At 43.8% G+C, this 16795-nt stretch overlaps 1 long non-coding RNA gene across 2 annotated transcripts; it reads right to left on the bottom strand.

Annotated features, from left to right (window-relative positions):
* Nucleotides 1-7157: 7157 nt before the first annotated feature.
* On the bottom strand, nt 7158-15721 carry LOC139796012 (uncharacterized). Of its 2 annotated transcripts, XR_011725791.1 has the most exons (4): nt 13929-15721; nt 12657-12791; nt 10104-10272; nt 7158-8236 (listed from the first exon to the last, which is right to left on the bottom strand). It is a non-coding gene; the product is annotated as an uncharacterized lncRNA (long non-coding RNA). The 2 variants fall into 2 exon arrangements; XR_011725790.1 differs by lacking the exon at nt 13929-15721 and having other exon boundaries at nt 12657-12884.
* Between the last annotated feature and the right edge of the window lie 1074 nt (nt 15722-16795).

Raw genomic sequence — 16795 nt, 5'->3', positions numbered from 1 at the left:
CTCAAATCCTACTGATGTGTACTATGTTAAGATGGAATATTTTCATGTAAGTCTTAATAAATTCTTGGGTTGAAGCAAGATCTCAGTGTCTGGCCACACAGAGGTCAGGTTTGGCATTCTGAAGTGTTTTTACAAGTGTGTGCCAGAAAATCAAAATATTTATGTGTGCTGCATGTTCTTTGCCTTTGAATCTATGGAACAGATACTTGGAAGCTTGGATGAAACTTTATTCTGGAAAAAACTGCAACCAGAAGATTCATCGTGTAGACTGTTGCTGCAGTCTGTATGTCACGAGTGGTATTTAAAACTGTACAAAAGCATCTCAGTGCTATGAAGGGTCTGGTTGCAGTTGGAGCCACACAAAGGCTGCAGCCACACTGAATATCCCCTCTTTGCTCAAAGACATGAGTGCACATTCATGCTCTTGTTCCCTTCTGCAAGGGGATTAAAAGCTCTGCATTAGTGCATGTGGTGAGCTGGCCCGTGCAGCAGTGCAGAGGAGGCAGCATGGGCTGGGCTGGGGGGATCATCAGGAGAAAATGCAATGCTCCCCTTGCTGGGCAGGTACCCCGGCATCTTTGTGAGAGATCCTCTACTTTAAATTACTCCAGGTTTGAATGAAAAGATTCACCCGTTCATGCTTGTTCCTTCTGCTGCAAAAAGCTTTGCATCGGCGGTTTTTACTCAATTAAATAGTAGGTACAGAGCATGCACAATGATTTTCAGAACTATCCTACCAAAACCCCTCAAACTTTTTAAGAGACAGACCTTGACTGTTTTGGTCTTTAAACATTTCTGTTCTGTTTGGTACTTCTGAGATTTCTGTCAGCAGGCTGCTTGAAGAGCTTCTCTCCTTCAGAGTTTCCTTCTTAAAACAGATTCCTTTTTCCGCCCTTTTTTATTCCACCTAGGTTTTGATCTCTGTTTGTTAAAACTAATTAATGAAATTAAAAACTAATCTTGTGAGGAGGCCAGAGTACAAGCTTTGCCATGGTTAGTATTGCCATAGTTTTCTAATAGTGCTTCAGAAAATACATTGTGACTGAATTTGAATAATTTTTTTCTCCAGTCTTCCTGCCATGCCCCCATTCCAGCAAAGCAGACTTCATACCGAGGCCTCCCAGTAGCTGAATTGGTACAAATAATTTATGAATTCTCATTTAGCTGAGCCAAAGGAGCTATTTTATGTATTTATTCAGTTAGCACATCATTAATTTTATTTTCCTGAAATGTTTCCATTCTGAAACAACCTAGGATACAGCATCTCTGCTTTCTGAAAAAAGCTTTCTCCTATTTTCTTATTACAAAGCTCACAATGATTACTGCCTCCATTCTGTTCATGATCACACGGCCCATTTCTCCCTGAATTATTTTCTTGTGCCAGTTCCAAGCAGTAGCATATATGGGAATGCACATCAGGAAGGCATTTACTGTGTATTTTATCTCTCTTTTGAAGTGGTGTTGTACTCAGATATAAAGAGAAACCAGCTCCATGTTACTAGCATGGACCATGGAACAATCGTGGACCAAATACCAGAGGGAAAGTGTGCAAAGAAGATTGATCCAGGCTATTCCCAGTGGTGCCTGGTGAAAGGACTAGAGATAGTAGGCACAAACACGGAAGGTTCCCTCTGAACATCAGGAAGCACTGATTTTTTTACTGGGTGATGAAGGAGTGGCATAAGTTGCCTTGGGAGGTTATGGATTCTCCATCCTTGGAGTTTCTCAAAAACCACTGGGACATGATCCCAGGTAATCAGATCCAGGTGGCCCAGCTTGAGCAGAGGGGTTGGGACACATGACCTCCAGAGGTGCCTTCCAACCTCAATCCTTCTGTGATTCTGCAGTCAGTAAGGGTGCTTTGGAGAATCTCATCTGTAATGTTCACTTGGCCAGAAGTAGAAAAGAAAATCCCAGTAGAGAGTGACTCTTCCTTGGTCCTCTTGACTATCTAGAGAAGAAAATAGTTGTGGAAGAGAAGAAGAAAGATTGTGGAAACACTGCAGTATAAACAAAGTTAGCAACCAGTATCATGCATCACGACCACCAGATGTTTTGTTTTCTTGTTCTTCACAGCCATCACTGGAGAGGCTGGACAGGAGCATCCTTAATTCTGCTGCATTATAGGCTGAAACCAAAGAAGTGAAAAGTTTCCCTGTTCCTGTATGTGGATTAGGAAACTTCCTACTTGTCCTGTGGGGAGGTCTGAGCATCAACAGAAGGCAAGGAACAGTTGCACAGACTTCTTAGCCACTGGTTAAAACTGAAGTTTTAACAAAAGTATGAAAAGCTACTCTGCAGTTCTCTTGTGGATTCCAGAAACTTCTGTAACTATGGCTAATGTTTACAGATGACTTTCAATTGCCATGTTTCCTGTGCACTAATTTCTTAAAAGATTATACTGTAACTTGTCAGTTTACGTCAAAAAATTGCTCTGAGGCTATGTTTCCTGAAAGGTTGTCCATATTTCATAAACTGATCATCCGTCACTCTTTTTGGTGAGAACCTGTCAGCTGCCAACCAGGCAGCAGAGATCATTTACTAGCAGTGATAGCTCCAGTAACTTGATTTTTCTATCCATGCCCTAGAAATCATCATAGGTAGGTTGTGGCAGGCAGTAGACACCAGATATTCCCAAAGGGCCAGCTGGGTTTTGAGCCAGTGCTCCTCCTGAGCAGTGTCAGCAGCATCAGATACAGGGTCTCCATGGCAGGTTTAACACAATCAAACATCAGGTCACCATGTGGGGAAGCACAGCATGTGGCTTCCCCTGCAGATCAGCACACATCCGTGGGTATAGTGTAAGTTACCCTTGAGCTTTGTCTAGCTGCAGAAAGTGAAAAAAAATCTTTGGTCTCACCCAGGTGCAGGTATTTTGTGAAGGACCAGCACCAGTGGCTGGCTACACTTCTGTGAATATTACTGCACGTATTTTTGGCTGGCTGAGGTATTGTTACCAGGCAGGAGGTGCTGCTCTTAATATGTGGCTGTGTGTGGGGAGGGTTGATGTGGTCATCAAAAAAAGAAGTTGGCCTAGTGGCACAGCTGAGCAGTCATTTTCGGTGACTGAAGTACCTTTGACATTTTACATCCCTGCTCAGGGTGGGAGGAGTTTCTGGCATTTCTTTGTTTGAGTTAAAATAGCAAACCAATTCAAACTTGTTTATGAGATGAAAACGTTTTTGTATTTCCCCCTTCAGTCATTTTTCATTCAAAATCTAGTGGCGTTTTTCTTGGTTTTGTGGGGGAAAAAAAAATCAGCTAGTCATGTTGTTCCAGAAATTGGTGTTGTTTGGAAAACTCTGGAGTTCTTGTGCAACAGGCTTTGAGTTTTAACTCCCCCTGGTAGACAGAGTATCGCTGAACCAAAGGACCAAAAGAAAGACTTCTCCTTGTACTAGCAACAGCAGATCATAACTGGAAGATGTGCCACCAAGGCCAGGAAGTGCCTGCACAGCCCCTTGCCTTGAGCTGCTGTGCTGCTAAGGGCAGCAGAGGTGTGACGAAGAGGTGTACTCAGGCTGGGTACCAGCACATGGTGAAGCAGCAGAGGAAGAAAAATTGGCTTTACCTCTCTGTAACTCAGGCCTCCAAAAGTGCCCTCACTCAGGCTGGTGTTTGTGAGTGGCTTTGTTTTGAGAGAAGGGAGGAAGATTACCAGTGTCACTCATTTTAGCTATTCAGTCTGAGAGAACTAAGACACTGAAAGGGGTTGGGGATTTAGTGTGTTTTAGAATAACTTCTAACAGTAGAAATAAATAAATAAAGTTTTCAGAGCATGTTTATCAGCATCCTTTAAACTATCTTGATGAAACCAGTTCAGTAGCATACAATCAAATTGCTTCACTACAATTAGTTATATAACTAATTTTGGAAGTATTATTATTTTTAGAGCTTCTGACATTTTGAAGCATGGAGAAAGTATACAAATATGAGCAGTACCAGTAAACCACCCCCAGTGTAAATTAATAGAATCCCAGCTTTATAATTACTTTGCAAAAGCTCATGTTTAAGCCACTGGAGACTTCAGAGGCCTGGGGCATTACCAGGGAGCACCTGAGCCTTGCAATGAGGACTCACTATGCAGAAGCAGAGCTGTGGGTTACAGGGAGGTAGGTCCAGCAGTAGCTCAGAGGACACAGCTGCCTGGTGCTTTTCTGCACCTCCTCCAGCCACTGACTGTCACCTCCTTAGAGACTTCTTAGTAAGGATTTCTTCTCCTTTGAATGGCAGCAGTTGCTCGGGTTTCATTTGTAAAGCTGCAGCCAAGCTGATTTTGGCCACTTAAGTGGGAAAACAAGACAAAACAAAACAATATTTTTTGCCATAAAAATATTATTGCAAGATCCCTCCAGTGACAGCATCTTCTGCTGCATTGCCTGCACCCTACTGCACGGCCCCTGTGGGGGGGCATCAGCAGGACCCAAGGCAGCAGGAGCACTGGGACCCCAGCCTGAGGTCCCCAGCACTTAAAGGGTTCAAAAGGACATCTCTACTATATCTCAGCAGGCCCTTGCAGAGGAGCCACCAGCACTTGACAGGAATTTCACTAGGAGTGGTAGCAGTTAATCCAGAGGATTTGCCTCCTGGGTGGCCCCTGTTACTCTGGCAGTTAATCCCAGCCTGAAGCATATTACCTGCTTCCTTATAGCCTCTGTTCCAAAGAGCTAGGAAGAAAAAACATATACATTTTATGATCTTTAATGCTTATTCCTTTAAAAATGTATATAATTCAGTAATTTAAAATTACTGCTTAATAAAGTTGTCTTACCAGTCCTGAGGCTGTATTCAATTCTTTTTTTTTTTCTAAGAAGGCCTTGTACACCATTGGGGAAGATTCTGTTTTCAGTGAAAGTGCTCAAGGCTTCTCTCTAGCAGTGGGGATGCTCTGGCTCCCTCCTCTGTGTGTTTGTTAAGGTAGGGTGGCTGCAGAAGGCTGGGTCCTGCAGGCAAGCACTCTGCAGAGGAAGGCAGCATGGTTTGACACAAGCCCCTCAGGCCTCCTCTTAGATGGATTTAGGAACAAACCTTCCTTTAACCATTTTGGTAAGCTCCTGTTGCAATTACGCAGGCACCCCTGGCCATGTGATAGTCATGAGTGGCCATCACCACCCCAGCACTTTTCTAATCACAAGTAATAGATGGATCCACCTCCTCCAGATCAGACTCTGCTGTCAGTTCTGCCCCAAGCAACGCCTGTGTGAAGGACCATGTGATGGTGTTTTGGACCTGCTCTAGTCATCTGTTCAAAGCAGAGTGTTTAAAACATCAGTTCCTGAAGGGGAGAGGAATAAGGGAGAAAACTGAAGAGGAGCAATGTTTTGTCATGTTTTCAGAGTGGGAAATTATTTAGGACTAAACACATCACACCAGCTTTCTCTTACTCCAGCCTTAGTTCAGAGCTTGGGAGAGAAAAATGTGGTTCCTGATTGAAGGTCAAGGTATTTTTGCATTGTAGAGTGCAGGGCCATTAGTAAAGTAAATACAAATAATGAAAGAAAATATCTGTCAACCAGTTGGAAAATATAGATTCCAACCGCTTCATTTACCATCTGGTAGCTGGACAGTCCAAGGAGCTACTTACATTACATGAGAAGTATCTTAAGCCACTTATATTGCAAGAGAAATATCTTCAGAAATAACATCACAGTATCACCAAGGATATATTCTGGCCTGATTCCTGAAGTCTTGTCAGGCAACACGCAGCCACTATCACCACCCCAGAGAGCGCGTGCAGATTCATTGTCTTTTCAAGATTTCTTCTTCTGATACCAAAAGCCTGTCTGGAGGAGAGCCTAATTTTCACCCGAGCCCACAGATAATGCAGATATTAGGACTGTGGATGAATATCAGCACACTTCTCTTGCCCAGTGAGGCATTCTCCTTCCCGGGGAAGAACAGATATGAAGAACTTGCAAGTTTATATTTCTGTGTGGCCAGGGTGAGAGCAAAGAAGATGGCACAGAAAACTGTGGACCCCTCTTGTGGTGTGAGGTCGTTACAGTCATATGACAGGCTATCTAGATTGTTTGGCACCCAAATTGTAATCTGTGGTTCCGTACAACCCAACCGCAGCGATACCTGCAAATATGGTTAATGCTGATCTACAGCATATCAGCTGGAGAAGGAAACGTCTCTGCTCCTTTGCACAAGGAACTTGAACAAAAACTGTTTTGTTTCTCCTCTGTGACAAAAAAACAGCCTCTGGGGCTCAGTGGATGTTTTAGAAAACAAGCTAAAACCAGCTTTCCTACACTGAAGATTATTTTTTTCTGGGATGGTTCTTTCCCCAGTTATAACTAGTAAAGAACTCGATCACGGCTATTTTAAATTAAAAATACTAATTTTTCTGGTGGCAGATTAAACTTGAATTACACACTTGCACATGCCTGCCTAAGCTCAGGTTTGAATCAAAACATGAAATCATGCAATGCATCAAGAAGTGGGAAGAAGAGGAGGGAGGAAAGCTGACTTTGGGACATGGGAGCTGACTGGCTGGGCTGGGTTGGGCTGAACCCCCGAAGAGGGCAGTGGGGACCCTGGGTGAGGGGCAGGCAGCTGGCCAGCCAGACACACAGACAGAACTGGGGCTTTTGTGTCTCCCGTCAAATCCAGAGTAGCTGAGGGTCACTCCCACACCAGTGGGGAGGTGGAGGCAGAATTTTTGTAAACTGCGTGGAAGGGGAAGCCCACACAGCAGCGATTTGCAGGAGTGATGGAGCCCTGCAGTGAGGCTGAGTTGTAAGAGTGTTGCTGAGAACTGGGTCTGTGGTATCAAACACTCAACAAAGACCCAAATCGTGGGGAGATCCAGCCTCAAAGCTTGTCATCTATATAGACAGGTTACAGCAATCATGGGAGGGGAGTGAACTCAGGGGGAAGGGAAAAGCCTTTCCCAGCATCTGGGAGAAAGTCAGGACTCCCACACCCTGGGCACTGCTGCCTCAATCCCTGCCAAGAGCAGCTGACATCCTTCAGGGTACTCAGTGTGAAGGTTCAACCAGCAAGAGCAAATGGAGCCAAACCAGGCAAGGCTGTGTTCAACATTTATATGAACAAATGTAGCTGCAGATGGTCACTAGGATATACAGATTCAAGAGCTGATGTAGGAGCTCAGGGTCCTTCCGTGCCTGCATCCTACTGCTTATTGCACTGTCCTGCTGCTTCATGCTCCTCCTTGTCCTCTGTAACTCACGACAGTGACAGAAGCTAATGGAAATGGGAAGCGGGTGCTAACTCCAGAAGTCTACAGCACATAATCCCCCAAATAGGGAAGTGTTAGAGGTGGGCACCTTCTTGAGTGCCAGAATTTTGTATAATTACTCTTATCTGCATGCCTTGGAGCCCTCACAGCTGGGAAGGAGGAATGGTCACATCATAGGACACCAGGACACTTACCTAGCAACAACTGAGATTCCAGCCATCTCCCTGGAAAATGAACGGTGGCATTTAGCGTTTCAGTCCTGGGCAACAGCCCCATCAGCTGCTTCAGGAGGATGGGCTAAAATCAAATTGCCCATCACATGCACTTTGGGAATAGCTGTCTCATGGTGGGGATGTGTTTTCTTAACTGAAGGCAGTGACTGACAAGTGGTACCCTGCAGCATGATGCAAGATATTTCTTCTAACTTTCCATCCTGCCCAGTGTCATAATGGATACTTGTGATTGATATCTTCCAGGAATTTTCCTTCCTAAGAGCAAGAAAATAAGCAAAGCCTTCTACAAAAGAAGACAATTCAAATATTCCCTGAGCAGTTTTGTGCAGACTTGATGCAGTTGGTAATGAGGTTCCAGGTCATTTCTTATTTTGAGTACCATCTGCTACAGTGGGAAATAGCAACCAAATGTATTTTATAAACACCATATGAAGATGGTTCATTTTGTCTAATACTGTCCAAATCCTCTCTTCCTGCTAAGTATATGCTGAACTTGAAAAGACCATTCCTGAACATCAGTGCAGCTTCAGAAAGTCTATCACTTCCAAGCAGACACACTCAATATAACTCTTTTGAAATAAATTTTAGCATTTTACCCCAAGTGTGGGCTGTACAGAGCTGCTATGGCAGCCAGCTATAAGTCTAGACATTATGACTTATGCATATTATTCATATTATGACATGACTATGCATAAAAAACTTACCATGGAGACTTTACAAGAAGAAGATATACTTCAGAATTCACATTATTCTTCCACCTGGCCTTTGTGCAGCATTTTTCATCTTGGTATTTAGAGGCCTTTTGTCATGAAAAAAAAATTATTATTTTTGAGATGTCCACCAAGAGAACTGTTTTACCAACTGCCCACAGATGCAACTTGCTTAACTAACTGGTTGCCTCTGAGGGTGCTTGCTGTTACTAGGGTGACTCCTGCCAAAGCATCTTCTTCATTACATCCCCAGCAGTGTTCCCAAGAACACATCTGTGGCCCTTGCTCGTCTGTTCCCCTTTTCCTCTGTGCCTGATTCAGAAGTTTTTGGGAAGAAGTTTATAGAAAGGATAAAAGTAGATGGGCCAGACGTGCTGAGGACTCAGCAAGCAGGGATTCTGTACTGTTTTTCCTGCAGTCTCAACGCTCAAGCTGGAAGCAGTCACAGAGCTCCTGAGAGCCTGGCACAGGCGTTGCATACAGCCCCCCGAGGAGGCACCCCCAAGGGTTGATGGCACCCAGTTCCACCATGGGAATGAGCTGCTCAGGGGAAAAGGAGGATGAGCAACAGGGGTAATTGCACTGCTAATTTTGGCTGGAAGGAAAAAAAAATCTACCTGGCAAAGAAGTAATTGACTATAACTACTGGCAGCATTATAGTAATGTACCTTCCAGTTTTACTTTTTCTGCTGCTGTAATTAATTGACTCCTTTGTAAAATTCCAGATCATGAATAATGAAATATATTTTGAAACAATAGGCCTACTATCAAATGCCTGCACCACTCCAATAAGGGTCTTATTGAAACAGAGGTAGTTCCCATTACATACTGTTTAAAGAAGTTTCTGTTTCATGCTTAGATACAACAGAAACTGGCATCTGGTACTTTAGCATGTAGGATTTTGTGCTGTGTGGTACGTAGAGCCAGCTGAAGTCAAGAAGTGCCAAACAAACCAAGTGTCCCACTTTGTTTCTTAACCCAGATTTGCCTGTTTTGAGGGAACAGCAATCTTTGGCTGTGACTGGAGTCAGATCTACAAATAATTTTTCTAAGCATATTTATTATATTCTAAGATTTGCAACCAGGCAGAAAATGACTAAAAAATCCATTGTTTAAGAACTGTGTGGATTCCCCCTAGTATTTCTTAATTTTTAAAAAGTGTGTCTCCCAGGAGTTAGCATTTTTATTGAAATCTTTCCCATGATATCTGGGGACCAGTCAGAGGCAGGAGAAGGTAGAGGCACTGCAGTGCATCCAGCCTGGGAGAGGTGCCTGCAGGGCCAGGGCTGAGAGCTGCTCCATCTCACCTCCCATTCAAATCAGGGCATATCTGAGCACTGACCTCTTCCACCTGCCATGCCCAGATTCTCTTTTTGATGCTCTCATCTTTAGGCTGCATACCATGACCAACAGTACTTTTTGGGGCGTTTCCTTCTCCTTTTCCACCCCAAGTTCCCATTTAGAAACAGATTTCTCGATAGGGCCTCTTGATAACCAGATTGGCCACTTCTTTCTTCCATTTTTATCTCCAGCACAACATTGCCTTGTTTTGATTTCAAAATTTTACTCAAAAAAACCCCAACCTAGAACAAGAACATTCCCTCTCTTTTAATCTCAGACATTACATAATCTAAACAAAACAGTCTAAATGAGGATCTAGTCGTTGGGGTTGGGTAGAAGGGAGCCCATTTACCCTGCCAGCTACCTCTGGTTACAACTGTATTTCCAAGCCCCAAATTGCCTCTTATCTCACGTCTGGCCATGGTGAAATACACTTGAATAAGGAGGAATTCAACTAGAAAATAACTTATCTATGGCTATGCAAAAGATAAAGAACTTTGTTTGTTTAAAAAGGCAGCTGGCAGACCCAAGTGGGAGCTGCCAGAATTCACTAAAAATCAAAAATCTATGGTGCAATCTGATTTCTAGATGAACTCCTCCTTGGTGCTGCAATACCTGTCATGGGAGGCTCAGCTGATGATGTGCTGGCTGTGTTGGTCCTTGGTGTGATGGTGGCTGTCCTCTCCAGGTAGCTTTTGCTGAGGAGCAGCATGGCCTCGGTGATGCTCCTGTTGCACTGCATTAGACCATGGACAGGAAACCCTCTTCTGCAGAGAGGTTCACGCTGGGATTCAGTCAGCAAAATCACACCTAAGTCCTTAAAAAGAAAGAAAGGAAGCTGGTCTGGACAAGCTGGTTGGTTTACACCAACCTTGTGGGGTATTCACCATGCCTTGGTCATATTGGTACTGAAGCAGGTGCAGTCAGTTCAAAGGTGATGGGACATGGTTTAATGGTGGACTTGGCAGTGCTATATTAATGGTTGGATTTGATGATCTTAAAGGGCTTTTCCAACCAAAATGAGTCTGTGAGTTCTGCAAAAAACTCAGGCGCAGTATCTATAACTCCACAGTGAGGAACGCTCGTCAGTTAACCCACTGCAGCTTTGCCCTACATTCTACTGATGGATTTTTCCATTTTCTTTTGGAGAAAAATTGCAGAAGATAAATTTTTATCTTTGTTTGTTTGTTTGTTTAGTACTTGCTTAGCCCTAGATACATGTTTATACTGTTACCATTTTGGAGGTTAGGTTTTGTATTGTCCATAACTTTCCAAATCACAACCCAAACAGATTTTGAAACACAGCCTAGTCAAAATTACAACTTATATTCAATTACATATCTTTTTTTACTTACTCATAATTTTAACTTATTTGTTTAGTTTTATTTGTTTGTTTACTTTTATTTCTTTACTTCAATTTATTTATTGAAATAGGCACCTACTTGAAAAACATATAAAATACTGTCATGAGGGGCAAAGAAGCAGCATCAACATTTAAAAAACAGATTTGGAAGGCAGCACATGTTTTTTCTCTTTCATATGTGTGTGTGGGAATGCGTATTCTCTGGGTGCATAATTTGTCTGTTTTGGCAGGGAATGATGTTAATTGCAATGTTTTGAACATGGACTTTGTGTGTGGATTTTCCTCTCCTGAGTATAAGATCATTTAGGCTGCATGTATTTTTAAAGTAAAATTAGATGCCTGCAAAAGGTTTACAGTAATTCACTTTCAATTTAGAGCTGTTTTTTGAACCAGAACAAATAGATGAGCATCTGTTGCCCTGAAAATGATACAAAATGTAGTCACCAGGCAAAAATTAAACATCTCTGAAAATGATTATTTTGGCTACATGATCAAGCAAGCAATTAATGCATTATCTACAAACTATGATCATACATTATTAATACATTTTCAGGGAAAAAGGTTTTAGTAAATGCAGTTTTTTCTGGCTTTTATGATACTTGAGACACAAATGTAATTCTAACTGATGGAAAATACTTCACGGCTTGTCATTTCCCCATTCAAGATGCAGTTTGGTTGGGCATGAGAGGCCGTAAGGAAGGAGGAGGAGGAGGAACAGAAGGGTATGGACATTTGTGCAAGTGCTTACAGATATCCTTACTATGTGTCATGCATACCCCAAGCCATAGAGCCAATTTTCCAGTGGAAAAGGATTTAAAAAAAGAGTATAGTACACTGTGCTATATACAGGACACCATATTCACAAGTTCAGATGTACAACCAGGCAGGCATTTTACACCAGACACCATGGTTTCATGCAAAACAGGGAGAACAGTTTCAGAACTGGGAAAAGCACCCAAGTGAGGTGCTCACTGATCTTTGGTGTTCTGGGCTGCAGTGACTTTACAAACTAATTCCCATTTTCAAAAACCTCTTAAAGTGGGATTAATTTCAGTTAATTTTAGCTACATCAAAGGTAGGCAACCTGGCCAAGCCTCCCCCACCCCCCTGCCTGTTTGTTTCTGCATCTGACAGAGAGACTCTTTCACCTGCCTTGGATGAGGGGATGAATCACTCAAGCCTACAAAGCTGGCATTTATTCTGCTGAAGCTATGGGATGTGAATCCTTTAATCATTAACAGTTTCAGTCAGTTTGTAAATGACTTCTGGAAATGGAAACTAGGTTTCCAATTAATTTTGGGAAGTGAGTGTTACATCAACCCTGATGTGACTCAGTTGTACAGTCTTGATGAGCTACAGGCCACAATCTAATGCCACCAGCTGGAAGAGATATTCACAGCCTTATTTTAGGGCAGGATTTCTCTGCAACCTACTCCCTTGTCTAAAAGATGTTTAAAAGACTGTCCTAAAATGTCAGCAAGAAATACTTGTGCCTTGTGGACAAATAGCCCAGACTGCTTGGGGACTCATGAGTTGGAATTCCTTAAAAGATAAAGAAAACATGATCAAGACCTAGCTGAGAGACTTCTGCTGGTGCCAGAATCTCTACTAGAAAAAAGTTTATGTGGAATATGTGCATGTATATGTGTGAAAACATTGGTAGGCAGGCCTCATAATAATTAGTTATACAAATTACCACTAATGGGTGGCAGTACCAAATGCCATGGGATAAATTCATACTTGGCATGAGGAGAGGTAATTAATCCTAAATGCACCCTTGTGGTATAGGTAAGTATTATTATTACCTCAGTTTGACAGACACAGAGAGAGGTGGTGTTTTGCCCTTGGCAATTCAGCTTTCCAGAAGACTGACATAGTTTATGATGGAGGATTACGTTATGCTCTTCAGATGAGATTTCTTGTAACATCAACATGCCATCCTGTAAAGAGAAGCACAGGGTGTTAAGAGATTTTTTGAAAGTTAATGACCAGCTAGAAAATTCAGTAAGCAGGTTTATGTTGAGGTGACCACAACAACCCCATGCAGCGCTACAGGCTGGGGACAGAGTGGCTGGAGAGCAGCCAGGCAGAAAGGGACCTGGGAGTCTGCATTAACAAGAAACTGAACATGAGCCAGCAGTGTGCCCAGGTGGCCAAGAAGGCCAATGGCATCCTGGCCTGTATCAGAAACAGCATCACCAGCAGGTCCAGGGAGGTGATTCTGCCCCTGTACTCAGCGCTGGTGAGGCCACACCTCGAGTACTGTGTCCAGTTCTGGGCCCCTCAGTTTAAGAAGGATGTAGAGGTCCTGGAACAGGTCCAAAGGAGGGCAACCAGGCTGGTGAAGGGACTCGAGCACAGGCCCTATGAGGAGAGGCTGAGAGAGCTGGGGCTGTTCAGCCTGAAGAAGAGGAGGCTCAGGGGAGACCTCATTGCTGTCTACAACTACCTGAAAGGAGGCTGTAGCGAGGTGGGAGCTGGACTCTTTTCACAGACGACCTTCAACAAGACAAGAGGACACAGTCTTAAGTTGTGCCAGGGGAGGTTTAGGTTAGATATTAGAAAGAATTTCTTCACGGAGAGGGTGATTAGGCTATGGAATGGACTGCCCGGTGAGGTGGTAGATTCTCCGTCCCTGGAGACATTTAAAAAAAGACTGGATGTGGCACTCAGTGCCATGGTCTAGCAACTGCTCCGGTGGGTCAAGGGTTGGACTAGATGATCTCTGAGGTCCCTTCCAACCCGGCTAATTCTATGATTCTATGATTCTATGACCAGGAAAACCTCTAAATACACACCACCCAGTGTATGTGCTGCCACAAATGCCTCGATGAGGAAAACTTGTTCCTCAGCAATGTAAACCTTCTAAGTGTCTTTTTTCCTCTAAAAGTCACACTACATAAACACTAGCTCTGCTCAGTATTTGAGCTTTTCTATAGAATGATCCCAGCTGTGCCTAAATGGCTTTTCCTGCAGGATGTAAATCATGCTAAGGCAGGGCTTGAGCCTTTCCCACAGCCCAACTCAATTGCTTGTCAAGGTGGAGACTCAGAGACCATCGTATCAATGTGCCTAACAAAAGTGCTGCTGTGCACTGGTAGATCTCCAAAGCCAGATTTTCAAGTCATGCCTTCAAAGATGTGCTGTCTATAGCATGAGGAGATTTAAACCATATAACACATGATTAGCATGCAATAGTTTCAACACGTAATATATTACAGATGCACAGAAAGGCTTTATGTTGAAGGAATTGCCTCCATAGAAATCTGTGAAGCCCATAAACTATCTGCATTTCCTATATGGTTTGAGTCAGTGAAAATAATTTTAGATTATAATAATAATCTGCTAGGATACAGAAATGTAACTTTCTTGGCTGAGTATAAAGGTTGGGAACAAACAAGATCAAGGAATCTAAATTGGCTGGAATTTAAGCAATGCTTTTGGTATATGTTTCTAATGCTAAGATGCTGTGGAAAAAATAGTATCTTGTTACAAGGCAAAAATACAAACAGTCTGAATTAAGGCTGCACACTCTTCACTTAATTACATAGGGAAAAAACGTATAAACAATATATTTTCTACTCATGTTTCACCTTTTAACCATCTGAGTCACCTAGTTTATAACTAAACTTAAAATTTCTGAAATTTTACATTTTAATCTTCCTTTTTATAGTTTACAATTGCTTAAAATGTCAAAAATATACACTGCTGGTATATTCTCTTTGAAAACTGATGATGGGACCATTTTAAAACCAAGCCCTTGCCCACCAGGCTCTCTTCTATCTCCAGAGGGATGGGGCTGAGAGCCACAGATCCAGGCTGGGACAGATCAGAGCACAGAGCAAGTGCCCAGGACTCATGGATCTGCCACCTGCCAGCACCTCCCTGTGAAGCACATGGCTCCCACATGGAGTGCCTGGGCTGGCTGCTGTGTCCTACCAGGAGCAAGGCAGGTGCTGGTGACCAGGGACTGGATCGTTTAAGGTCTCGTGGACAAAAGTTGTGCCCTGAATTTTTTCTTAAATAAACTGGAGGCCAGCACAAACCGGTCTCTATATGTCAGGGGAGAGCACCTGATGGCAATCAGTGAGGCTCTCCTGGTCTCCACCTCCACTGACAGATGCTGCCCAGGGCAAGATGAAAGAGCCTGATGCTGAGAGCATGAGCAGCAAAAGGCACCTGACCTCCAGCCCCTGTCATCCCCTCTCTGATTGCCCTCAATCCGCAGGGAACAGAGACACTTGAGTGCCATTTTTCTTCCTTTCTGAGCTCCCATTGTTACTCAGGTGACACTTTGCAGTCTGCAACACCAAATACTCCAAAATCTGTGGCTTGTGATCCAGAAAAAGATGGAATGCAAACCATTTTAATGTCTTCAGGAACCACTGGGAGGAAAACAATTGACAGTGATCGCTTCCCTCATGGAGACAGCAATTGCTTCTCCAACTAAAGCCTGAGCTGTCTTGTGCACCAAGGAAAGAATAAATGTCTTAAAAGTCTGGCAAAGAGAATTACAAAAGATTTTAAACTAATAAGGCTGTGAAAAATACAGTAAGAAGCGGACTGTCTCTTCCCGAAATTATAACCTGCCACTGGGAAAAACACCGCTACGCTGCACTCTTTGGGGTGTATTCATATGCATGCATGTGGGTGTACATGAGGAGGGGGGAGAAGAGAAACCCCCCAGCCCAGTCGGTTTCAGTTTAGCCCTGTTGCAAAACATAGGTGGTTTATTATATTTTCATCTTAGCAGAAAGGAAGCAAAAGGCCTTTAGAGGGAGAGCTGGGAGGCCTTCCCGTCCCTCCAGCCGCAGATGCTCAGGAAGCCAAGGCCCTGGTGCGGCTGCTGCATCGGAAGCGCTGCCCAAGCCGGCCCCCAGCACCCCCCACCCTCAGCCCCCAGCCCCGGGACCCCGCCACCACCCCCACCCTCAGCCCTCAACCCCAGGACCCTGCCGGCACCTCCAGCCTCGGCGCTTATCTGAGGCAGAGCCGACTTCCGCGGGCCCCGCCGGGCCTGAGGCTGCTCCATTGCACAACCGAGTGGTTGCATAAGGGGATCTTAGGAAAGGGTCAAATAATGAACAGGGAGCAACCGCCACTCTGTGTTTTGATGATCAGAACCTGGACAATAGTTGAGGGGGGAGGGAGAAGGGAGGAAACCAAGCAGGAGAGAATCTGCTTCCTAGAATGGAGCAAGACTCATTTAAATCCCTTGTCACTTTTCCCTGCCTAAGACTTGGCCTTAATAATCCAGATCAAACCATCTGGGGCTTAATCATTTGCACATTTTGGGAGTTATTCTCTAGTCTTCAGGGACAGGCTTTTATCTGATGAGGGGTTATCTTTCCAAAGCCCAAGGAAAAACCCAGCTCCTTGCTGCTGCAATCCCTTGCACATCTTCTGGTCCTGTCCCAGCGCAGCCTGAGATGGCCCCATGCCATCCCTCACCACAGGAGCAATGTGATGCTCACATGGTCCATAGGGAATATATTGCACCAAGGGAACCCAAGCATTCCACGGTCAAGGACATCTCTGTACAAAGTAAGAGATACAGAAACTTGCCCAAAGATGGGATAAATGACAGAGGGTATCAGGAGGGTGTTCTACATTTGACATAGCTACAGATGTGAGCTGCCCCTGCACTGCTGAGGGCGTGTGTGAGCACAGGGGACATTTTGCAGGAAATCTTGCTTTGCAGTTAAAGTGCCATCATGGGGCCAGCAAGCAGGGACAGAACTGAGGGAAGTTAGTCACGGGGCAGTTAGAAACCCTGGGATGGGATCTATGTTAGAAATAGCAAAGATATCTCATGTATGGGCATTCATAGAGCCTTGTCCCCTGCCATGTTATACAAACCTCCATGATGGACCTCCTTTTTTGCAAAGCAAAAAAATATTTCTCCTTCCAGAAAGCAGTCTAGCTCTTTAAACAAGGAGTTTTA

The sequence above is a fragment of the Heliangelus exortis genome, chromosome 4 (genome assembly GCF_036169615.1).
Source record: "Heliangelus exortis chromosome 4, bHelExo1.hap1, whole genome shotgun sequence".
Classification (NCBI taxonomy): Eukaryota; Metazoa; Chordata; class Aves; order Apodiformes; family Trochilidae; genus Heliangelus; species Heliangelus exortis.
This window is presented reverse-complemented; position numbering and strand designations above follow the sequence as displayed.